The sequence below is a fragment of the Maniola jurtina genome, chromosome 8 (genome assembly GCF_905333055.1).
Source record: "Maniola jurtina chromosome 8, ilManJurt1.1, whole genome shotgun sequence".
Taxonomy (NCBI): Eukaryota; Metazoa; Arthropoda; class Insecta; order Lepidoptera; family Nymphalidae; genus Maniola; species Maniola jurtina.
Genome location: NC_060036.1, coordinates 7,332,720 through 7,360,141, shown reverse-complemented (window position 1 = coordinate 7,360,141; position 27,422 = coordinate 7,332,720). Strand labels below are relative to the sequence as shown.

Genomic DNA, 27,422 nt, shown 5'->3' with positions numbered 1-27,422 from the left:
TGCTAAGATTTCGATCCATCAAACATGCGATTTTCACACAAAACATTAATAAAACTTGTCTGTCGTATAATGACACCAAGCGGTATATTTTACAAAATGATATTGACACATTAGCTTGGGGTCATTATAAAATTAGTAATAATGAGGTATTTTAAGAAATGTAGTGTAAGGAATTTTTAATGTAATTTGATGTGTCTTTAATTTATTTATTTTTTACTTGTAAATATTTTAAGGAATTTTTATTGTAATTTGATGTGTCTCTTATTTTATTTTTTTATTTGTAAATACTATATAGTTTTAAGAAATTGATTTTAACTTTCGTCTTTATATGTATTTTATTACAACTTTCCTCTAGTTCATTTTTGTAAATAGATTAAAAAAAAAAATTAATGTTTAATGTGATTTATTTCTTTTTGATTTTTATTTTGTTTCATAGAACTTTTATTCCATTGTATATAATGTATATTAAGTAAAATAAAATGTTATACTGTCACTGAAATGTCTCAGTCTTTTTTTAAACCTTTCAAGTAACACACGTTACAATGTTGTGTTTTATTCATCCATTTACTGCAATCGTAGCTGGTCCAAGTGGTTGTGGAAAATCAAATTTTGTTACAAATTTCATAAAATATGTGAAAGAAATTTGCAGTAGAGACTTTGCTCAAATTACTTGGTGTTATGATGAAATGCAACCACTATATAATTTATCAAATGTTAACTATCATCAAGGAATTCCTGATCTTACAATGTTTGATGGCAAAGATGCTCACCTTGTTATAATTGATGATCTTATGAGAGAATCTGATGGTCGTATTGTAGATATTTTCACTAAAGGTAGTCATCACAGAAACTTAAGTGTTTTTTATATTACTCAAAATTTATTTCATCAGGGAAAAGGACAAAGAGATATATCTTTGAATGCAAGTTACATTATTTATTTTAAAAATCCTCGTGATAAAACACAAATACGATACCTATCAAGACAAGTGTCACCAGAAAATTCAAAATTCATTGAGGATGCCTATAAGGATGCGACAAAAGAAGCACATGGATATTTGATGATTGATCTGAAACAAGATACAAATGACATGTGTCGAATTAAGTCAAAAATATTTCCCTCTGATGAATGTTGCGTCGTATATATCCCACCAAAAGATTATAAATATTTAAAGAATCATCAAATTCCTATCATTTACAAATAATGCATCGAAGCCTAAAGACACATAAAGAGCTGCTACAAGCGTTGCATACACTTAAACCTAAATATCAAAAAGCATTATTAAAATCCTGTGAAGAAGAAGAGATAAATTGCATTTGTGAGTGCATTCACAACGTATTACAAGGTAAAGTTCCACTAGAAGATAGACGAAAGAAAAAGTTAAAAAAATTTAAAAGTATACTTCGCACTTTGGTTCGCAAGGGAAAAAATAAACTAAGAAAAAAGATATTGATTCAAAAAGGAGGAGCATTTTTACCTTTAATTTTGGGTTCTATTTTGAGTGGATTAGTATCATCTATAGTTTAAAATGGAAAATGCTAAAAAAATGTTGCTTGTTGAGCCTAGTTTTATAGAAAAACTAAAGCAGCATACCAATACTGAAAATCCTATGTCCCGATTAGATGCAGAAATGCAAAAGATTTTAAATAGTAATATCGAAGATCGGAAAAAATGTATTTTATATCTACAAATTCTACAAAGATACCTACATTTTACCGAAGGAGAACGACAACCTATCGAGTTGCCAATCATCACTGACAATATAAATGAAACTAAGAGTTATAAAAATAACAACAAGGAAAATAAAGACTTAGTATCGTTCGAGTCACCAACAGCTGAAGTGAAGGAAAATAAAAATTCGAATGAACATAGTCAACCACGTTACTCAACAACTCAAATACTAAGTCTTATACCAAAATCATATTTGAAAAAAGGTGAGCTGTTATTAAACTTGATTTCTTTGAGTAAAAATACAATTTATTGGGATGATGATGATGGTACAGTGATAATTAATAATGAAAAAGTCCCTGGAAGTAATATTGTTGATCTAATTAATGATTCGTTGAGACCACTAAAAAAAAGTGATCCAATAGGTTGGGAAAAGTTTGCCAAGGCATTACATGCAATCAAAGTACCATTGACTTACATCGGAAATTCTAAGAGGTCGGATTTTATTCATCAACTTCAGATGAAATCACTCGAAGGGAACTCTACATCTGATGAAAGAACTTTAAATACTCCACAAGGTAGTGGTGATAAATATATTAAAAAAATTAGGAAGAAAATTGATTGGGAAAAATGGACCCCTTATTAGAAATTAATAATATATATTATAATCCAAAACACCCAGCTGGGTTTAGTAGCATTGATAAATTATCAAAGACCATGAAAGGTAAAATGAGTAAAACGGATGTAAAGAAATGGTTACAATCACAAGAAACCTATACTCTTCATAAACCTGTTCACAGAAAGTTTTCTCGAAACAAATACATATTATCAAATCTCAATGAATTATGGCAGGCTGATCTTAGTGATATGAGAACTTATTCGAAATATAATGATGGTTTTAACTATATATTGTGTGTTATTGATGTCTTTAGTAAATATGCTTATGCTAGGTCGATGAAAAAGAAAAACTCTAAAACAATAATCGAATGTTTTGAAAGTATATTTAATGAATCTAATGCGACTCCTACACACATACAATCGGATAAAGGAACTGAGTTTGTTTCTAAAGATGTTAAAAAGTATTTTAAAAGCAAAAATATAAATTATTACACTACAAATAATCCTGATATAAAAGCAAGTATTGTAGAAAGGTTTCAAAGAACTCTGAAATCTAAAATGTGGCGCTATTTTACATACAAAAATACATATAAATACATAGATATTTTACAAGATTTGGTATATTCGTATAACCATAGTTTTCATTCTAGTATTAAGATGTGTCCTTGTGATGTTAGTTCTAACAATATAATGACTGTTTGGAGAAATTTATATGATAGGAAAGCAACTAACAAACCATCATCACAAAATTCACTACCTACATTTCATGTTGGTGATAATGTTAGAATTTCAAAATATAAACACATTTTTCAAAAAGGTTATGAATCTAACTGGAGTGATGAAATATTTGTTATATCTTCAATAATAGATAGATCCCCACATGTAGTTTACACATTGAAAGATTTACAAAACGAACCTATAGTTGGAACTTTTTATGAAAAAGAATTACAAAAAGTATTTTATGACCCCTCCTCAAATTATAAAATAGATAAAATCATTAGTTCTCGATACTCCGGCAACAGAAAAGAAGTGTTAGTGAAGTGGAAAGGTTATCCTGATAAATTTAACAGTTGGGTTTTAGAGTCTAATTTAAATCAAATATGATAAAGGAAAACTTTTATTTGACTTTACTTAGTAATAGTTCAATGGAATACTTCCCGGAAAACAAAACAACTATGTTTTCAACGAAGTTACCAAAATCCCTTATATTAGAAGGTGAATGGTTTGTTGGAGTTGTAGAAATTCAATATCCTTGTACGGTATTTACTGTTCAAGAACATGAAAATGTTATTAACACATCTAAATGGGTTTTGATGCCTGATGATGACACACATTCATTAGTGCACTATAAAGGACGGATTCCGGCCATGAACTATGACAGCATTCAACATGTTATAGAAACTTTAAATAGATATACTTTTGAAGAAATAGTATTTCATTATGATGAAATAACCAAACACGTATCAGTATCAATTTTGGATAACTCAATTGACACACTTAAGTTGTCAACCAAATTATGTTTACAACTTGGATTTGAACCAAACAAAAATCTTGCAGTAAATAAAATTGGGAGCTATCCTTCTAATTTAAAATTAGGGTTGCCATCTCAATTGTTTGTTTATTGTGATATAATAGAACCGCAAATTGTGGGGGATGTAATGGCTCCTCTTCTCAGAATTGTACCTTTAGATACGGCAACATATGTATATGGAGCAAATAAAATGCATATTTTCTCACCACCTCACTATTTACCTGTTATGCGGCGGGAGTTTGATACTATTGAAATAGATATAAGGTCAAGCACAGGCAATAAAATCCCATTCCAGTTTGGAACTGTGTGTATTAAACTTCACTTTAGAAAATTATAATGGATCCTTATCAAGATAAGATAACTTGTCCTTACGAGCAATATTATTCACATCAGGCTGGGTCAGGTATTGGAGTAATTTATAAAGGTGTACCATATCAACGTGGTCATGGTATTGGGAGTTTTCTTGGAGGATTGTTTAGGTCTATTTTACCACTACTCTCTAGTGGTGCTCGAGCTGTAGGAAAAGAAGCATTAAATGCAGGTGTTGGTCTTCTATCGGATATGGTTAGCGCACGACCTTTGGAAGATTCTATCAAAACTCGTCTTAAGGAAGCTAGTTCAAACTTAAAAAGGAAAGTTCATGACAAGATAGACAGAATTAATATGTCTGGCTCAGGATATATAACTAAAAGAAAACGACAATCTTCATTCATTCAACCGCTGACAGCTAAAGTGAAAGCTATTAAAAAATCAAGGCTCAGTCAAAATAAAATAAAAGATATATTTTCTAATTAATTATGTCTTTTTTACATAATCATTCATGTGAGTGTATTAAATCAGAGTTAGATTTGTTTGCTTTGCCATCAACGCAAACAAGTATAGAAAATGGATTATGGATTCATTACAAACCCATTTCATCCCTTGCTGATGATGGACCGATAGAATTTCAAATACCTGGAACGAGCGAAGACTACATAGATTTGTCTCATACGTTGATCCATTTAAAAGCTAAGATAGTGAATCAAGACTTATCAAAACTTAGTTCATCTGCAGTTGTAGCTCCAATTAACAATTGGTTACATTCAGTCTTCAGTCAGCTGGATGTATACTTGAATCAAAAACTCATTTCACCTCCAAACAATACATACGCTTACCGTGCTTACATTGAGACATTATTAAACTATGCGCCAGCAGCAAAAGAATCTCACCTGACTTGCGGTCTTTGGTATGAAGATACTGCGGGGAATATGGATTCAGTAGATGAAAAAAATACAGGTTTTACTAAAAGACAGAGTCTTGCAGCCGAAAGTAAAGAAATAGAAATGATTGGACACTTACATGGTGATATATTCAACCAGGAAAAATTTTTGATTAATGGTGTTGAGATGTGTGTTAAATTAATTCGCTCAAGGGAAACTTTCAGTCTTATGGCTTCTTCAAATGATTTAAAACTTAAAGTGTGTATCACGGATGCAACCCTTATAGTTCGACGCGCGCGGATCAATCCGACTGTATTACTTGCACATCAAAAAGTTTTAGCATCTACTACTGCAAAATATCCAATAACTCGAGCGGAAGTTAAAGTTTTAACAATTCCTTCAGGGGTTCAGGGTAAAACACTCGATAATATTTTTCTTGGTCAAGTTCCTAAAAGATGTATTGTCGGATTTGTTAACAACGCAGCATTTAATGGAACTCTTACGAAAAATCCATTCAACTTTGAAAATTATCATATGAATACATTTAGTTTATATATTGATGGCCAACAAATACCTTCAAAAGCTTTGCAACCATCATTCGATGATAATACTTTCAGTTCAGCCTATCATACGTTATTCTCAGGCACGGGAATCCATTTTTTAAATGAAGGGAACGGAATATCTAGGGAACAATATGCAAAAGGCTATTGTCTCTTAGCATTCGATTTAACTCCTGATTTATCAGCTCACTCTAGTCATTGGAATCTTATAAAGCACGGTAGTGTGAGGCTAGAAGTTCGCTTTGATTCAGCTATTCCTGAAACGATAAACTGCATCGTATATGCAGAGTTTGACAATGTTATTGAAATTGATAAAAATCGTAATGTAAGCGTGGACTATAGCAGCTAAGAAACCTAATTTCTGTAAATAGATTAAGTTATAATTTGTACCTACATTATTATTAAGGTTTGTAATAAAACACTGATACAAGAAATATTTTTTGTTTTTATTTAAGTTATGGACCATTATTTTTAATAAGACTATGCTGTGATAGCCTAGTGGTTAAGACGTCCACCTTCTAATCGGAGGTCGGGGTTCAATTCCAGGCACGCACCTCTAACTTTTCGAAGTCTTGTGCGTTTCAAGTACTTAATTAAATAACACTGTTTTAATGGTGAAGGAAAACATCATGAGGGAACCTGCATGCTTGAGAGTTCTCCATAGTGTTCTTAAAGGTGTGCGAAGTCTGCCAATCCACACTCAGCCAGCGTGGTAGACTATGGCCAAAAAACCCTTCTCATTCTGAGAGGAGACCCGTGCTCTGTAGTGAGCCGGCGATGGGTTGATGATTTATAATATATCTGAAATAACATGGTCTTACGTCCCATTCATGTATGATCCTCGGCAGCGATAAGATCAGTAGTATTGAAGTAATATGAATACAATAGGGATAAAGACATATTTAAGAAGAATACACCCAAGTCTGCAAGACAATATGTATGCCGCAAACCGGTTACCGATTTATGTTGAAACACCAGCCTATTTAATAAGCAATCTAGACCCCGATTATAAACCAGGATCGCATTGGATAGCCATATATATAGATACAAATGGTGTTGGACAATATTTTGATTCATTTGGACGAGCACCACCAAAATATCATAAGCAGTTCTTGGAAAGAAATACAAGAATATGGCAATTCAATACAAGGCGGATACAGAATGATTACACATCAGTTTGTGGAGAATATTGTATAATGTATTTGTATTTCATGTTTTCAGGTTACTATACAAGTTCAGATTTTTTAGATTTATTCAATGAAAATACAGTAGAGAATGATATATTTTTATGTGAGTTATTTAAATCAATATTTGAAGGCTAATAAAGAGTAGTTATGATTCATGCGTTTCCTTTAAAACCCATAGAATGAAGCAACGAGCCAGCGAACAATAGAGCGTCATTAGTAGGTGATTAAGCAATTAGATAACGAACTAGGGATTAGTTTTTCGAAAAGCTAACTTTGCAACCGTTAGAGATACGACGTCGGGAGTGAGCGCAATCGATTCAGCGTACCCCAAAACCTTTTTTTTTTTTTTTTTTTTTTTTTTTTTTTTTTTTTTTTTTTTTTTTTTTTTTTTTTTTTAGGTTTCGATCTTGACCGAGGCACGGAGGGGGCTGAGGCAGCGAGGCATGGGAGGGGGCCAGGGCCTGGGGCAGAACCGGCGAATCCCCTACTACTTACACTACACTTTTTAGTACTGTTCACGAGATATAGCCCGCTGACAGACGGACGGACAGACAGGGGGGGCTTAGTAATAGGGTCCCGTTAGCACTCTTTGAGTACGGAACCCTAAAAAAACCAATTAGTGGTCGATGAGGGAGAATACTCTTCGTTTGTTGAATCATTGCCTTGGTCATCTCGTTTTCTTTTAGCTTCTAAAACTATTTCTAAACAAAAACCTCAATGCTTGACTTTCTCCTGCTTCGTAATCAACTTAAATATTAGGTATACCATACTTAATAACTTAATTTTCATTAACTGCATTTTTTACTATTTCTTCTATTATAGTATCAGAATCAGCGTAAAAATATGTGCAAACTTTCTTAGAATAAAACGAAGTCGGAGGTTAAGAGGTCATTAAAAAAGAAGGCGGCCTTGAGATAAAGTATATTCTCAATTCTTATAGCTAAGTAAGTAGGTATATGCGTTCAAGTTTTTTGTTTTAATTTTGTTTCAAAATAATATTTCAACATAAGCACAATCTTGGTATGTTCAGACTCAATTTTAGTACCTAGTAGTAGAAATACTTTACTTTGTAACTTTCAGAATTAGAATGTGGATTTGACGTAGAATTTATTTAAGAGTAGAGTAGATTGTAGAGTAGGTAGGTATTTCCAAACAAAAGAAACCTCAATAGGCAATGAGGTAATAGAAATGCTAAATACTTTAGGTCTAGACTAGAAACGGAATATTATAAAGTCACCGTGTTGTTGAACAATGTTTTAAGTATACAACATTTCCTTTAATGATGTTCAATTTAGTAGAGAATGAAAACATTCGCGCGCATGCTATTCGTGACCACGTTATTTGCCTATAATATGTTGTCTATACATTTTATAGCGTATTTACACGAATAGGTACTTTGAATAAAAGCTTGTTTAATTTTGTAAACTTATAGTTCGACGGTAGTGGCAGGCGCAGTGACAAATTTTCAGTTTATGTTCTCGTTAAGACTTAAGTTTAATTTAGACCAAAGCATAGAGCGACAATGCGGCATGCCAAGAATCGCATGGTACCTAAGTACAATATATTTTAAAGTGCAGCCCGAATCGTCGACAGACTGTCAAAGCGTAATATTCACGATGTTGTCTCGGCATGAAATAGACTGCTGCGTGCTGCATACGCTGCAATAATTTTTTTTATTTGTAGCATGCTGCGTTGTCGCATGTTGTTCGCTTGGTTTCATGAAACAGTTCTTAGTCACAGGAAAATCTATCAGTTGCATTAGTAAATTTCTTATGAATCATGCTTAATTGGGGCTCACCACAAAAATATGACTACCTATAGGTACAAATACGAAAATGTTGGTTTGTCTTTCAATCAAACCGCAACGGAGCAACGGATCACCGTGATTTTTGCATATATTATGTAGTAAAAGATCTGGAGAGTTACATATTATGCTAATTTTTATCCCAGAAAATCTAAGCGTTCCCACGCTATTTTAAAAACCTATATCAACTAGTTTATGGTTTAAAAAAACCACAATGTTACCATAATTTCACATATTAGTCATAAATTATGAGTTCGTACTAAGTAATAAATAATAACCTTGCGTAGGTACTTGGCAATTGGGTTAGGTCAACGTACAAATTATAATATTACTCTGGAAAATAAATGTTTGTGGCCAATAAATAGGTATAAGGTATACGGCGTACCTGGTGTTTCATTTCGTCACGAATTCAAATAATATGGTATGCACGACGCACGTTTATTAGGTAATTACTTGCACAAATACTTCTCAATCGAAGGAACACAGGAGACTTTTATTATTTAAAATAATTAATTTACCTACTTTCTTACCAAACAAACAATTATGTACGTGTTACCAAACACGAATCCAGATAGTAGGTAGATACCTACTTGAATATTTCTACTTTCCAAATGATAAATGTACATATAACATTGCACAGATTAATTGCATTATGTACAAATTACTTACAACGTAATACGTATAGGCCATAAGCTAATAGACGAAATATAAGTCATAAAAGTATAACAATAAAAGTGCCCACGCACTTGAACTGAACTGCAGCTGAACTGCGCGTCGCATCAGCGCCCCGCACGATATTCTCTCCAGCCGCGCCGCGCGGCAGTGACGTACGCGCATCGCGGCTGGAGAGAATATCGTGCGGGGCGCTGACGCGACGCGCAGTTCAGCTGCAGTTCAGTTCGAGTGCGCGGGCACCTTTAACCTGCTAATCTTTAATATGAAGCTTTTTTCGTAACTTACCTACTAATTACGAATCGCCCTTAATAAGTGCAGTAAGTAATAAACAATTAGAGTAAAACCAAAAAGCCCTTCACAGAACAGTCCGAACTATAATAGTGGCCGATCGCCATGTCGGAAGAAAAAGGGAGAAACGCATTAAAATAATATGTTACACACAATACGTTACACAGATACACAAATACACACGTCAAACTTATAACACCCCTCTTTTTGGGTCGCGGGTTAAAAACATTGCATAGGTGAATACCTAATACAACATTGTGCCTGGAGAATCTAGGTACATGTCAATAGAATTTGCAACTTATGACTCAAAATAATTCGATTCATAATAAATACGGTACAAAAAAAATTGGCACCAGCTAACGTCATACGCATACAATACAATACGTAACGACCTAACTTTGGTTCATTCATTCAAATACTTTACAAATCAGGTATCGAAATATAAATTAGAACCCTGCAAACTATTTGGCAACCTACCCAATTCACGCCGACATCCACGGATCGCATAGTAATGATATGTACATTAGATTTCGCACACGCGATAGCGACGTCCGCAGAAAGTTTATTTTATTTCTTAACAAATTAACATTTTAATTTAAAGGTATACCTTTTTTTTTAATGCAGATACAAGTTAGCACTCTCACTTGGTGGAAAGTGATGATGCAGTCTAAGATGGAAGCGGGCTAACCTGGAAGGGGTACGGGTAAGGGGTATGAGACGTAATAGGTACAAGGTCTGACGTTAGAATTTAAGTAACAAGATCAACTAAGTTGTACATGCTGATATCAATTCAATTTCATTATATAACTATCCTAAAGTGACACTATTTTTATTAACCCCCGACCCAAAAAGAGGGGTGTTATAAGTTTGACGTGTGTATCTGTGTGTCTGTGTATCTGTGTATCTGTCTGTGGCATCGTAGCGCCTAAACGAATGAACCGATTTTAATTTAGTTTTTTTTGTTCGAAAGGTGGCTTGATCGAGAGTGTTCTTAGCTATAATCCAAAAAAATTGGTTCAGCCGTTTAAAAGTTATCAGCTATTTTCTAGTTTTCTTGTAGAAAAGAAGGTTAGATAACCCTTAGGTTCATAATATTCAAGTGTCAATTGACAAATGTCAAGTTGTCAAGATGGACGTTGCTTAGATATACATAATTATTTATGTGAAAATGATTTGTCGGGGGTGTTGAAAATTTTTAATTTACACTTGTTATACTGCACACGTAGAGTCTTTCTTGGCTTATTTAATTGACTTTTAACAAGTAGTCAAAGTTCATCAAGTAGTAGGTACGAGAATTTTGTAATTCAGTCAGTAGTTCCGAGATAAAAAATTCAGCTCCCGGCTGAGTTTATCGTGTGCATCTTTTTGACCAGTGCGGATTGGAACCCTCGTAGCTTTAGTTTTAAGTTTACGTATAAGTTATCAATCACCATAGATACGTCAAATTGAGTGCTCAAATTCAACAAGAGACAATCAAAAAGTATAAACAAGTGTAAATTAAAAATTTATAACACCCCCGACAAGTGAAGGTTACAGTAACTAGAAAAGAGCTGATACTTTCAAAAGGCAGAACCGCTAAGAACACTCTCGATCAAGCCAAGCCACCTTTCAAACAAAAAAAAATTAATTTAAAATTGGTTCATTAGTTTAGGAGCTACGATGCCACAGACAGATACACAGATACACACGTCAAACTTATAACACCCCTCTTTTTGGATCGGGGATTAATAAAAGGCTTTGACTTTGTCCTCTACAATAGTTATGGTGGAAAGGACGTAGGCTGGATCACTATGATTTAGCTATCTATCGCTGTTTTTCAGTTCCTGAGCTTTTCATTTTTAGCAGTTTAGGCACAGAGGTTTAAGTTTCCAACGGGACGCTCGGGAGTGACTTGAGCGTCCATACGAAAGCATTAATTAGAAGTGTTCATTCTTATACCTAAGCTGTGATAGCCTAGTGGTTAGAACGTCCGCCTCCTGATCGGAGGTCGGGGGTTCGATCCCGGGCACGCACCACTGTGAACCACAATTACAATACATACAAATACAAAAAATTAATAATTTGGAAAGAGATAGGTAGTGTGTGATGTGTGGTCGCTTAATCGGACAATTTAAGGGGTTTTATAGGTCAGGATAGGTGCCAGCCCCATCGTCACATGAAACTATGAATAAAATTAGAACAAATCGAGCTTTGCATTCTTATAAACAGATGAATGTAACATTTCCTACACAAGATTACCCTAATCACGCATTATAGTGCATGCGTACTTTACACACGAGTTGTAAATCACAAAAAAACTAATCCGTTTTCAATGTAAATGTGGGTACACATTGCCGCACGTAAAATTGCATGTGTCAGCGGCACATAACAATTAATACGATAGAAAGTGAGCATCGACCGTCCTGCGCTTCTAAAAATAGTCAGTAGCCAATTGACACGTTCCATTGATTGAAATAAACACAATCAATACGTAATCACACCAATTAACGATTAGTTAAGTAAGAGGAAACAAATATTTAAGTATTACACCTTTATAACATTGCCGTGAAGGCAACTGGCTATAATTTTTCGAATATTCGTATTTATTTTACTCGAATTAATTAGGTTTTGAAAAATCCCTTGGAAACTCTTTTAATTTTCCGGGACAAAAAGTAGCCTAGAAATGTCAGCAGCGTCAGTCTCTCCTTTTTAACCCCCGACCCAAAAAAGGTGTGTTATAAGTTTGACTTGTGTATATGTACAAGGAACCAAAAGCTTAATCCATACTAATACTATAAATGCGAAAGTGTGTCTGTCTGTCTGTCTGTCTGCTACGTTTTCACGGCCCAACCGCTGAACCGATTTGAATGAAATTTGGTACAGACATGGGATACATCCCGGGGAAGGACATAGGCTACTTTTAATCCCGGAAAATCAAAGTGTTCCCACGGGATTTTAAAAAACTGAAATCCACGCGGGCGAAGCCGCGGGCATCCTCCAGTTTGCTATAATCCGCCAAACCAATGAAATCTGTATGTACCACACAAATTCCAACACCACTCGACGCGCGTTTCGCCCCGACACCGGAGCATCCTCAGGAGATGTAGACCTTACAATGTCTAATTACAAAGTGTATCTGTGTATCTGTCTGTGGCATCGTAGCTCTTAAACTAATGAACCGATTTTAATTAAGTTTTTTTTTGTTTGAAGGGTGGCTTGATCGAAAGTGTTCTTAGCTATAATTCAAGAAAACCGGTTCAGCCGTTTGAAAGTTATCAGCTCTAGGTTTTCTCTATAACTAGAACTCAGCACTAAGAAAAGATTCTTTAGAAATTCAACCAAAGTGAAGCAGAGACACGTCAGCTAGTAGGCATTAACAAAGATCTGTAATACCGCGAAGCTACATACAGAGTAAAAGACATAAACGCGCGACGAGTTCGCGCACTAGGTTAATACTGATAAAATATTCGATTAATAGGATGATTTTACTGTAGTAGTAATACATGATATACCCGCCTACTTGGGTACTTTTGTCTATACCAATAGTCTTGGACTGTACTAATAAAATGATGTGATATTTTGTATAGCGATAGTTTATGGGACTAGAATTCATTATTAAAGAGAATAATTAAATAAAAATCATGATTTTTATATATTTTTATCATAGTTAATTATTATCAACGTCACGTGTATGGAAGGCGTGTATTAATGACGATTATTTTCTTTAATAATGAATTCTAGACACATAAACTACCACTATACAAAACATCGCATCATTTTATTACTACAGTCCAAGACCCTATTCATTGCGTGCTGTAATATTGTGGAAGTAATGAGGGTTCAATTATATTTACTTATTATTTAAATTACGAAAAGAAAATAATTACAAATAGGTACCTTACTTATTTCTTTAACTATTTAAAGACAAACCTTTATGTATTTGAATTTTAAATATATAATAAATATTTTCTATACATTTTAATAAGATACAAATCTTAACCAACGCAGGTTACCTCTCAGAATGAGAGAGGTTTAGGCCATAGTCCAAGACTTTTTTAGTTTTGTCCTAGTTTTGAGAACATCAGGGAGAATCCTTCACCATCAAAGCAAGTGATATTTAATTGCTTAAACCCATCGTAATATGAGTAGCATAGTATATTATATAGACGTCGGCCTATTAGCAGATTTGTTTGATGCTCGCTGCACGCGAAACAGTTTGAAGCAATATACGTTTTAAACGACTAAAACGTACGAGTACAAATAAACTCTATAAAAAAACCGGCCAAGTGCAAGTCAGACTCGCGCACCGAGGGTTTGGTACTACAGTCGTATTTTTTAAACATTTTGCACATTACTTAAAGTAAAAACTATTATGCCTAAAAATAAATAAAAACTTCTAAAATTGTTTTAGAATTTACAGGTTAAGCCCTTTCATAATATGATATCCCACTTGCTATAGTAATCTTACTTTGAAAATTATTACTAATTATTTGTTCAAAAAAAAATATATTTTTTTGTGATGTGACCACAAATTCACGGTTTTCTGATTTTTCCTTTACTTGTTCTGTAAGAACTACGTATCTGTTTTTCATGATTCTAGGTCAACGGGAAGTACCTACCCCATAAGTTTTCTTGACAGACACGACAGACTTATATCAGACAAGATCTTATAAGGGTTCCTTTTTTCCTTTTGAGGTACGGAACCCTAATAAGAATAATTTATTTGCCGAAAAGGTTCGGATGGCCAATATTTATTTTAATTCTATGTATGATGAATTAAAGAGAAGTTAGTTATTTAAATAGTCGAAGCTATAATTTTTATAGTATGCGCAACAGATTACATATTTTAAAAGGCGCGTAGGTAGCTACTTCGTGTGTTTGCAAAAATACATGAAAATTTAAAAGCCAAATGTAAACAATTTTTCTTTTGTAAGTAAATACGAACAACATTAAAAATGCGTTTCCCACATTCATATTACAAGGTAGGTACCTAGCCTATGTTTTATTTTAAAAACATCATCCTTCTTGCAGTTCTTTATTCATGGCACAAGAGACTTTATTACCATTTAAATTATTTAACGTAAAGTATGCCGCTACGAACAATGTATAAAAACCACTAGGGAAATGTTCTTCCCCTTAGGCACCAACTGCATTCCTTTAAAATGTTATAGCGTGGGTTACTTCTTATAAGGTTTATAGTAGACATTTTATTGAGAAAAGATTGTAAGTGAAATGCCTACAATGCCATGAGTTCGTTGCTCTACCCGGATCCTTCGCAATTTATTGATTATATTATTAATAAATATTTCACGCTCATGAAACACCACAAGTGAATAATTATAGGCAGAGCAATCAAAATGAATAATAACGCATCCTTTCTTGGATATAATACAATAACTTAATAAGTGGTCGTGCGCTAGCAAAACTTTACTTGGAAGGGTAAGGTACCCTCTTAACCAAAACTTTATAATATCAGGTAGTCCATATTTACGTGTCCAGTTGTGACAAAAATGATGATGAAATAAATACAATTAAGTATGATTTAAGACATTTCTACATTCCCTAATTCTCTACTTTATGAAATCTAGTAATCAGAAACTAAGTACAATTAAGTAATTACCTATTTTACTTGACGAGAATTGAGCTTATCAAAGAACGCTAAAACTACTGCAACCGTTGATACTGTAAATTAAAAAGCATAATTAACAATTAAAAAAGAATTCCAAGGTTAGAGACTGGTTGCACAGGAATGTAAATCGAGATAAAAAGTATTTTTGATCGCTCAGGATGTCTTATAAAATTAATTGGGAAATTTACTACAGACTTTATAGAAACATACTGGCTTTTTATTACAGACATCAATTCACGAAGAATTTAAATATCTCATCTCCCTTTCTTTTATTATTTTCTGGCGCTCGTAAATTCTTCGTACAGGTACTCGTAGGTATTTTAGGTCATACATGGGTAATACCTGCCAGAAATAACACTTTTGTTTAATATTTATAGGATATTTTACATATATTAATGCATGTCGATTAACACAAACCCATTTATGGAATACCATCTTTCATCCAAGCATACAGTTAAAGCGATAGTAGCCTAGTGGTTAAAACGTCAGCCTCCAAGTCGAGGGTCTGGGGTTCGATCCCAGGCACGCACATTTAATTTTTCTGAGTTACCTATATGCATTTTAAGCAATTCTATTAAATTCTTACCTACAGAAAGCGTTTGTGAAGTCTGCCCTGTACTTGGCCATTGGTTTATAGTAGACATTTTATTGAGATAAGATATATCGTGGTATACTATGGCCAAATCCATATTCTGGGAGGAAACCCGTCCTCAGTAGTTAGCCAGCGGCCAGCCAGTTCTTTTAAAAAAGTTTTTTTAACCGTCTCGTCACGATAAAAAGAACGAACGTCACCCTATCGTTTCCTGAGCATTTTTTCCGTTAAAAAATCATGTAATATCTTCATCGATGTAGAAGTAATCATTTTTTATAATTACACTAGCCTATGCCCGCGACTTAACCTTCTTAGGGGTTGAATTCAAATAAATCCTTTCTTACCAGATATCTACATCATAATAGCTATCTTCATGCTCTTCAGCCCGATCCGTCCGGTGGTTTGAGCCTTGCGTTGATAGATCAGTCAGTCAGTCATTTCTTTCTTCTTAGATGAAGAAAACTTTCGTTACGCAATTTTCATATATCCAATTATGTCATAGAGTTATTACACTGAATTATAGCTTTTAAAAGAATGACATTTAAACACAGAATAACTAAAAAGTTTAACATTCCAGAAATAATATTATCGATAAATTAAAAGTAATTTTACTTTCGATACTTTTGACAGTTTGAATGCGAAGCGTTTCATCTTGGCTTACTCCTCGGTAGTTTCATCAGAGTCTGGGAGCCATTCTCTAGGGTCATAATATGCATGTACGTGTCATAATAATTGCGACTGTAATTACTAAGGTAGGTGAGCCAAACAAGCGGTAAGTGGGTCAAAGACCGCGGCACAGCCTCCAGAGTTCAAAAATCAAGGACGCCCGTCAAGACTTATTAAAGTAGGTAGGTATAACCTACCTTAATACATGATTTTTAAATACATATCAGACATTACGGAACCGACAGGATACGAATTTTTGATATGTATTTAAAAATTATTTAGAAATCCATAAAAATTATAAAAATATAGGTATAGGTAACCTTACTTAAAGTTGTATCATTCTTAAGGCAATAGAAACCGAGGAAGCTTATGTTTTTAATATAGGTACTTCAGGTAGTAAGTGCATTTATTGCACTGGTAAAATGTAAATTCGATTTCCTAGCACCCGTAGTTACCATTTATTATTATAAAGCAATAGGTCAAGCCGACAAACTTCTTCAGAAGTTTAACATAAGAAAATGGTGCAGATTGCGCATACAAACAAACACACGAGTACACTATTAATTTTTACGTTTCATACTTTTATTTAAGGTACTTAATTATTGAGTAATATTTACAATTTACAAAACGTGTATATCTATGTAGGTAGGTACCTAATATAATTTGTAAATGAAACCATAAAAGCCCTGTAAATTTTTTTACAATATACGAGTATAATAGGTATGTAATGTCACTTCTGTTTATCTTGACGTTTCCGCCCTATGTTAAACAACTCAAAAATATATATGTACGTGCAAATAAGGAATATTTCAAACATTTATCCTTTAAAGTAAATGTCAATATACGAGTGCTAATGACGTAGTTTTACTTTTGTGGGTAAGTGTAAATAAATGTCCGATTACGATGAAAAACCCACCATCTAGTTAGGCACAAGACAGAAAACGTACATACAATTTAATTTTACGCGCTGCGGCGAAGCCAAAGGAGGGTTATGTGTTTGACCTTTATGTTTGTATGACCGTTCCTATGACTGCTCGTAACTTCTCAATTGCCTAACCAATTTTGATGATACTTTAATGATACGTCATTACATTCGTCTTGATGGCGCGAGTGTCACTGGGTACTACCAGTGGGTACATAATTCTTAAAAAATTGAAATGGCGGATTGTATAGGTACAGTGCGGGCTAAAAAAGATACAGCGCAATCCGCCGTGCTGTCGGGGTTTTCTGAAAACTTAATATTTTTTTTTTTTAAGTAGGTAAGTAACTAATTTATTCTAGAGATGTTATGGTGGTTCAATTCCGATTCCGAAAGTTCGGAACTTCGGATTGGTTTTAACTTTTAACCTTCTACTTTTGTACTAAAAGAACTTTCACGCTTAATTTACTACCAAGTAGTGCTTATATTTTAGTTAATTATTTAAGTTAATGTAAGTTTGGTATTTTTAAGTTCACAGCTATTTTGCGGAGTCATTTTATAATCACTGTCATTAGTGACTGGTTGAAATAAGGTAGCTTACACACAGAAGATGCAGTTGAGTAGAAATGATTCATTAATTCAATGTTTTAATTGGTTTATATTTTAAAGTTTATAATGCCAAGGCTGTATGCTATGATTTATGAAAACACTAGCGGTTCGCCCCGGCTTCGCAAGGGTGCAATGGGTGCATATTAATGTGGTGAGTGTGGAGTGATTAATGTACATATAATATTACTAAAAGAATAAGACAGCTTCGTAGATTAATGTATGCCTGGACAACATTTTCGCAATTTTTGCAATGAATAAATGAATTATGAATTCGATGAAAGCTCTTAGTCCGCTTCATTTCTTCCGACATCTTATTTCAACAAATTAACACAAAACAATATTAAATTATACGTAACCTTCCTCTTGAGTCGCTTTAGCCACCAAGCGCTAGAGTGTAATTTAACAAGTGTAAATTAAAAATTTATAACACCCCCGACAAGTGAAGGTTACAGTAACTAGAAAAGAGCTGATAACTTTCAAATGGCTGAACCGATTTTCATGAATTATAGCTAAGAACACTCTCGATCAAGTCACCTTCCAAACAAAAAAAACTAAATTAAAATCGGTTCATTAGTTTAGGAGCTACGATGCCACAGACAGATAAACAGATACACACGTCAAACTTATAACACCCCTCTTTTTGGGTCGGGGGTTAAAAAGAAAAAAAAACTATTGATGAAATCCGCATTAAAATCCGTTGCGTACCTAGTTTAAAAGATCTAAGCGTACAGAGGGATAGACGGCGGGAAGCGACTTTGTTTTATACTATCTAGAGATACTCGTATGTACAATAAATGCGTCTCTGAGTTATTCGAATCATATTATATGACTGTATGAATGCAATATGCTACAGAACGAGCAAACGAGTTGCATTAAGTAGGCATTCGACATTACAAAACATGGAACGGTCACGCTCTCAAAAACCGAAATAACTCGTATTACCTTTAACTTATTAAATAACTATCCAAATGAAGGAAACTCTTTATTATTGAAATCTTTTTTTTTTATTTAAAAGAAATAAGTAGGTATAGGTACTTGATTTCAAAGTTTAATTATACTTATACTTAGGTAGCTAAGGAGGTAAGGAGTGGACTGAAAACCGAAAGGTCGACGGTTCAAACCCCGCCCGTTGCACTATTGTGGTACCTACTCCTAGCACAAGCCTGACGCTTAGTTGGAGAGGAAAGGGGAATATTAGTCATGGCTAATATTCTTTAAAAAAGAAAAAAATATATATAGTTAGTTAAGAGTTGCTTTAGGTAGCTAGAGAATAATTACTGTGGCTAGTTACCGCCCTACCAGCGTAGCCGTGCCGCTAATAGCGTTCCGGTACGATGCCGTGTAGAAATCAAAGGGGTATGGGTTTAATAATAAACTACCATACCCCTCCCAGGTTAACCCGCTTCCATCTTAAACTGCATCATCACTTACCACCAGGTGAGATCGCAGGTCAAGGGCTAACAAGTATCTGAATAACAAATAAAATCTAATGAGATAGGTAGGTAGGTAGATACTGCGAAATTCTCAGACCTTATCGAGCTCCAGCATCACGTGCCAGGGTAACTGCAATTAATATTGCTTCCACAATCACTGATGAGTTCATTGTTTGTAAGAGGCGACCGAAACGCGCTTGCTCAATGGTACCAGGCTAAACATTCAGCGGTTGCAAGGACGTTTAGTAACCGGTGAGGGTGACCGCTTCTACTGCTATCTACTAAATGGCGTCGATGTTTTTCTCTAAACTAAAGAAGTATTTGTATATCTTTTTTTTTTTTGTATGTCCAAACTCGGGAATCAAAACCTAAAGGGTACTTTCCGTTATCCTAGAACCATGAATTTTGGCAGACCAAGTAAAGGGAAAAATCCGAAAACCGTGAATTTATGGTTACATCACAAAAAATAAGTAAAGTGTTCTTGTACGATGGTACGGAATACTTCGTGTGAGAGTCCGACTCGCGCTTAACCAGTTTTTTTTTTCTATAATAACTTATGTATGATGGTACGTCACGTAATTATGGTGGTCAGGCATTACAGTGCATGTAGATTATTAGCTAGCATTATTAGCTAGAATATAGTAAAAGTGTGTAGTATTTAATCGAGCGCCTATCAAATTTTTGCTCACCGAAAAATTATGACTGGGCACCAAAAACAATAAGTAGGCGCATAATTTGTACTTTGTAGAACCTAATAATAATAAATAAAATATTGTCTGAGGTCCCTAACTTATTATGACCTCTGACACGAAAAGTGAACAGTTATTTTCAATCACTTTTCAATAATTTTAAAAGCCCATATATGAAAAACTTTTGCGGCTTTTGGAAGCTTTTAATTTGAAATCTATTTGATATTTTAATAAACGCTTTTAGATTTTTGATCTAAACTCTCGACCTAAACGTTTCGGGTAACGGTGATTTTTATGCGACTTTATGATAAACTCTGTTCTTTATGAACGAAAATGTTTTTATGTAGGAAAACGCTACTAACACTTGTTACTATTGCAGTAATACAAGACAACAAATGCTAATATTAAAAGTATACCAAATAAGAATCCTCTGACGGTAGTTAATAAAACAAACGAGAGTAGGCAATGAATAAAATGAGACAATTTATAAAATATCTCACGTAGGTATACGAACTAAAACTGGTAAAATTTACGTAATTTTCATATATATAACCTACTTCAAAGGTAGCATGTAAAATATCAGACGATTGGTCAATTGAATAATGTGATGAGTTATTGCGAAAATAATTTAAAATTTTGATTCATGTGGCAATAGTTATTAGTTAACACCTTCACTGCGTTGGCGCTAGACTAAGACTTACTGCCAGTGCTGTACGAGTCATATATTTCTCGTAGCAAGAATGCCAGCTGTGCGTTACGACCTTCATTTTCCCGTATCAGGTCCTGACTTCAAAGGTCCTTGGAGACATGGAAACTCATCGCAAGTACAAAATTTTTGAACGAATCGATAGGTTATATCCTTGTGTATATACAGTTGGCGTCGCCCGGGATTCCGTACGATATTTTAAAAGTTATAGGCATTTTTCAAAATCGGTGATTTTACGGGAAATTACTTCCCGTGCCGCGTAGAATAGATAGAACGCTAGTGATGAGGTACACTCGTAAAATATGAAAAGGCGACATAAACTTGAAATAATATTTATTAATATTTCAACATGCATAATTAACAAAATAATAATCATTAAAAACAAAAAGAAAATAAAACAGTATTACAAATTCCTGTTTTTTAAAAAACAAATATAATAGGAACTTAAGATCAGACTTAGTTATTGAGATCAATTTACTAATCATAAGCATGCTAAATCAAAAAATATAGTGGAGAAACTATTAAACGAGAGCAAGCTAACAAATTATATTAGTCTTAAGTAAAAAAAATAAAAACAATACAATTGAGAAGATTAGGAACAAAAGGTGACATTTACACATAGCCCAAATATATAAATCTCACCTTCTGTTCTTCACCTCCTCAATTATTAGTAAGTATGTAACAAAAAAAATCTTATTCAATTATAAAGTCTTGCTTAATTGGACAAAAAAATTAAGTACTTAAGTTTTAAAAATTATGTTTTTGCTAAGTATTTAAGTATCTAATCAACTTTTAATTACTTTTTTTTTAACTTTATTAACATAATTTTTTTTAATTTAATTTTAATTGCTTATTTTACATGTGCCTCATTAAAATAGTCTAAACACATTGGTTTTTGGCAATCGTCAGGATTGATGACAAGAAAAATAATAAAGAAATTATAAAATGAGAAATAAAAACAATTATCTTTATGTATGTAACAAACAAAATATTTTCATCCTTATTTTAATCATTAAATTTTACTTAATTAACAAAAGTAGTAGATACTTAATATAAAATAATATTTTCATTAAGTATTTTAATAACCTTTTTTGTAAAAATCACAGAATAAAAGGAACTTAAACATCGCTCTTAGTTTTTGAGATATTTCTTACTTTTTATATACCTATTTTTCTTTAATTTCTTAATTTACAAGTAAGTATTTTATTATAGCACACACATTGGTTTTTGGTTATCCTAACAATGACAAAGAATATATTGAAGTAACTTTGAGAGTAAGAATAAGAGTACGATCGCATATTTAGTCTAAATAAAAGAACAAAACAATTACTATTAAGTACCTATGTAACAAACAACATATTTTCATCCTAATTTTAAAATTTTGCATGATTGACTAAAGTATTAAGTTATGATATGAAATTATATTTTTATTAAGTATTTTAACTATCACAAAAATATAAGGAACTCAAAGAACACTCTTAGTCATTGAAATGTTATTTTTTTTCCATACATATATGTATAATCTTTTTTATATCTTCATTTATTTATTTTTTTATTTTATTTTTTATATTTTATATTTTTTTATTTTTTAAATTTAATTAAATGTAAATGATACATGAAATGATAGGTATGCTATGCTTATTTGTCATGTACTTTATTATAACAGTCTAAGCACATTGGTTTTTGGCAATCCTGGCAATAAGTGCGAACTTTTTTTACCTTTTTATCACTCTCACGGCTGCTAAATTCTTTTCTCAAATCTTTATAACAAAAATGGCATTTCTTAAATTTTTCTGCTTTTATTAAAGTGTGAGCTATTCGCTTTTTTGATTCGTTGTTGTGCGAGTCAGTAAAAGATATCTTCGTAAGAGATTGAATTATAGACTCCAGGAATGTTAACAGTGTTATTTGGTCCTCATTTTTCATTTTATGTATAAGCCAAGCATTCACTAAGCAAGTTCCAAATAACAGACTCATCATCAGCTTGCGAAACCATTTTAATCCTCTTAAGAGAGTTGAGTAGTAGGCGGTCATTTGGTCACTAAAATCTACACCTTTTTTACATTCATTGTACATTATTACACACGCTGGCTTCATGATTGGCTGTTTAGATACACGTGATAGTTTTCCAGTATCTTTTAAAGTAGCACTGTGCTCTTTGACGGTAGTTAACATTGTAACAGGACGTTTGTCCATCCACTTAATTATTTTAACGCCTTTTTGGTTCATGCATCCAATAATTTGTCCTTTCTTTAATTTTGTGCTTATGAATGTCTTTGGCAGTCCTTTCCTATTAATTCGCACAGTGCCACAAAGAAATGTCTTCTTTTTTAGTAATTCTGCAGCTAAAGTAATTGAAGTATAAAAGTTATCTGCTATGAGAGTTCGGCCTTCTTCTAATAAATTCTTAGTTAGTTTTAATACGACATCATATCCATGTCCTGATCCTGATTTTTCGTCATCTTTTCCCGTATAAATAATTACTGAGTAAGTATAACCCTCAGGTGTGCACAATTTATATAACTTGATGCCATATTTGTGAGCTTTGTTTTTAATATATTGGCGAAATATAAGGCGTCCTTTCCATGGTATCATTGTTTCGTCAATAACCATAAATCTTCCAGGCTTCAATACTTCAGTAAATGATTTCAACAATATATCGAGTACATTTCGTATCTTATATAATTTGTCTCCTTTATCAACATTGTCACTGAAATGCCAGAATTTCAAAAGTAGCAAAAAACGATCTCTAGATATAAGGTTTGCTATATACTCATTTCGATAGCATTTCTTTTTAGACCAATACAAATTCACTTGAGGCAATTTAGTGATACCCATTACCATTAACACACCCATAAACTTTTCCATTTCTTCAAAAGTAGTTGGCACCCATTTTTTTACGCGAGACTTTGGCTTAATGTCATGTGAACTTATATATTCCGCAGCATACTTATTAGTTTCCACCACCATTTTTTCAATAAGTTCTTTGTTAACAAATAATTTATAGTAATCAAGGGGTTCATTTAGTTGTATATTTGGTGGAATATTTATTTGGCTTCTTTGTAAATACTGTTCAAAATTTATTGCATTTGTATTTGAAATATCAACCCATTCCTCAGACCCTTCATTATCAACATCTTCAATAGAAGCGCTTGATTCAGATTCACTGTCATATATTTCATCAAATGTATCAGAACCATCCTCTGAATCTAAGTTACTATCTTCAAAAGACGAGGATACATCAGAAGAAAATTGCTCAATTCTTACATTTACTTCAAAGCTGGGTGGTTTGTGAGTTTTATCTCTAATTTTAGGTGAAAGAATTTTTTTATTAGTTTCTATGTTTTGTGTGTTCTCTGTACTGGATTGATCTAGTTGCTTCTGCTCTTCATAAAGTTTTGTTTCTGTAGTAATAAATGGGGTTTTTTTCTTTTCAGGTAGATGTTGAGTAGTAATCAAGTTTTTTGTTTTTCTAGGTACTTGATCGAATATTTCTTCATCAGATTCTTCGTCAGCTGCAGTTGAAACCTTATGTTGTATTAGTAAACTTTCAATGTCATCATCACTTCTAGGCGATCTTTCGTTATGTATAGCCGGGTAACATATATCATCATAGTTGTTATCTGATCTCATTTTTGTGAATTTCACTTGCTTTGGAGTGCTCGGTGAGTTTACACTGACATTATTGGAGTTATCGTCATAATCTCCAAATAGAACGCCCTTCCGTTTTGTAGACAACGTAGGTGTTTGGTGAATTTGAATGTTTCCATCCGTATTTGTGGGCGTGCAAGACGATGGTGTATTAAACTGTGAAAATAGCTTACTTGTTTTCTTACTTTTGGGTGTCGATAGCAGTTCAGTCATAACCTTAGAATTCATAGGTGATTCTAGAGGTGGTATCAAATTACTTATAGAAATGTTGTCTAAGGATATCGAATCAGCCTCAGTGATATCATTTTCGTTGGTTTGTACCTGTTCCAAAACACAAAATTGTTTACTTGTCGAAGGACTTGTGAAAATTGAGTTCGATTTCTTGTGCATTGTTTTCTGAGTACAAGTCACCTCCGGATCACTAATAAGTGAATCAAGCTTCTTGTTAATTGTCACACTATGCAAAACTTGAATTTTTTTTTTCGCTGGCGATGGATTTTTTGAAATCGGACTCGGTTTTTGAGAACTAGTCAGACTGGAACCACTACACTGGACAACATTATTTCTAGCTTCTTCACCTTCTGTCTTTATTGCTGTACGCATATTAAGCTTCCTACGTGATCGTTTCATTTTCGCACTTCGCGCGTGACAACAAATAGCAACGTGGAGACGTCTCAACTACGCACCGCACTAGTGCAAACTGGAGCGCCGCGTGCGCGCACGCCAGTGCGGTACGGGGTGGAGAGGTACGTCCAAATAGTTCCCGTGCCGCATCAGAGGAAAATAATTTTATTTCTACGCGTTACGCAAAAATACTTCCCGTACATTTTTTTATAGAAAACTGATTACATATAAAGCAAGGATGTCGGGAATATAGTTATCTCTTTTGTTCGTGTATGGGAACTTAGTTTATCCACCCGCGCACCAGGCGTAAGACAAGGACAATTAGCTGCCGCACAGGCCGGAACTCAAATACGACAAAATACTTCTCGTAACGCAGGGAACGTGTTAAATCTACGATGAATCAAAACTTTACTTCAATGTGTATTTAAAACTAGCTTAGCCATATTCTCGGCTTCGCTCGCGTGCACCTTTAAATCCTTTCTTAGTGGTAGCCTAAGCCTATCTTCTTTCTTCTATCTTCTTCTATCTTTATCTAGTCGGAAAACCGACATGCAACTAAAGATTTTAGGCTTATTGAACTTCTTTAGACACTTTGGACGATTTTGGGATAGATAGGTTTAGTGCTCAGAGTGTCGATAGGTGTAAAAACTAAAATAATGATTAAATGAATGAATTAATGAATATACTTTTATCATCCACCACACACCACCACCACCACACCACAAAATTATACGGAAAAGTCATACAAAGCAATAATGGTTTTAATTTACAAATTATACTATTTCAATTTTTGATACAATTGCTTATGTATGTATTTGCCAAATAATTAATTTGAAAATCTAAAAAAAAAACTTTGTTATTTAAAAAAAAGACCATACAATTTTTGATCAATAGCCATGTTGCTAATAACTTATCGACAGATTGCAAAGAGGATTGCATATTATTTTTTGCCGTAAATGTACAGTAATCATTCTGTTACAATTTCATTAAGTATTTAGGTATAGTGAGATGATACTTCTACAGTTATAATTAATTACCATTACTAGACGCCCTTTGGTATGGTTAGCACGTATTTTGGTATCGAAAAGAGTGTTGTAAGTCCAAAATAACATATGCTACGATGTATGTATTGCTGCAAACTCTTATACAATGATGTCGACTGGACAAATAGTGGTGTGTTCCGCATTTCTAGTGACCATCATTTTGCAAAGGAAATTACGTGCCGGTCGATTTACTTCTTCAATTCATTTAAGTAGGCACTTACTTTAAAAACATAGGCGGAAAACAATGACAATTTTAAACAAGTGTAAATTAAGAATTTATAACACCCCCGACAAGTGAAGGTTACAGTAACTAGAAAAGAGCTGATAACTTTCAAACGGCTGAACCGATTTTCTTGAATTATAGCTAAAAACACTCTCGATCAAGCCACCTTTCAAACAAAAAAAAAACTAAATTAAAATCGGTTCATTAGTTTAGGAGCTACGATGCCACAGACAGATACACAGATACACACGTCAAACTTATAACATCCCTCTTTTTGGGTCGGGGGTTAATAAGAAACATATGTATAAACCTTCATCACTAGCCATATTATAATTGAAATGCGAAAGTGTGTTTGTTTGTTGGTTTGCTGGTTTATTGATTTGTTGGTTTATCCTTCAATCACGTCGCAACAGATCGACGTGATTTTTTGCATATTGGTTATAAGTTATAACTACATAGTTAAAGACCTGGAAAGTTAAAAAGGCAACTTTTTATCCAAACGTATCCTGCGGGATGGCATGCCATTTTCCACGCCTTTGCCGTTCAGTCGCAACACACACAACACATTAACGGATTCATGTGATTTTTCGCATGGATATAAGTACTAGAGATGAAATAGACTAGCCTACTTTCGTTTCAGAAAACAAAGAGTTCCCACGTAATTTTAACAACCTACATCAACATGATCGATGTCGTGGGTATCATCTAGTTATAGAATACAATTTGGGGCATGTATATAAGTACTTTGCATGGGCTTAATTATTCGGGCAGAAAAAGCAGCTAAGTAATTACCTATTTAAAGAAAAGCGCTGTTACTATGCTTACTTGACATCGGTGACTACTTAATAGCAACTGGAATTATCTCAAATTTACTTTTTTCTATCAAAGTATAGTCAGTACCTAGTGCTGGTCGTAAGCTGTAGACAGGTTGCCGGCACTGATCACGCAAAGTTCTACTTTTGTTCTTGATAAATCTTCACTGCAGAATGCTGATTCTTACTTAATGATGATTCTCTACCTTGTTTGTACTTAGATGATAAAATAACATCGCGATAAGTCATCTACCCAATATTGGCGCTCATAAAAATCTGCCGAAACTCACACAACTTTCACTGACAACCGGCACAGAGG

At 33.7% G+C, this 27,422-nt stretch overlaps 1 protein-coding gene and 1 long non-coding RNA gene across 2 annotated transcripts in view; one reads left to right on the top strand and one right to left on the bottom strand.

Annotated features, from left to right (window-relative positions):
- Nucleotides 1-27,422, bottom strand: part of LOC123867620 (all trans-polyprenyl-diphosphate synthase PDSS1) — an 86,647-nt gene that overhangs the window by 56,546 nt on the left and 2,679 nt on the right. The window lies entirely within an intron of this gene.
- Nucleotides 3,488-13,140, top strand: LOC123867627. Its single transcript, XR_006796459.1, has 3 exons — nt 3,488-3,499; nt 10,381-10,384; nt 13,054-13,140. It is a non-coding gene; the product is annotated as an uncharacterized LOC123867627 (long non-coding RNA).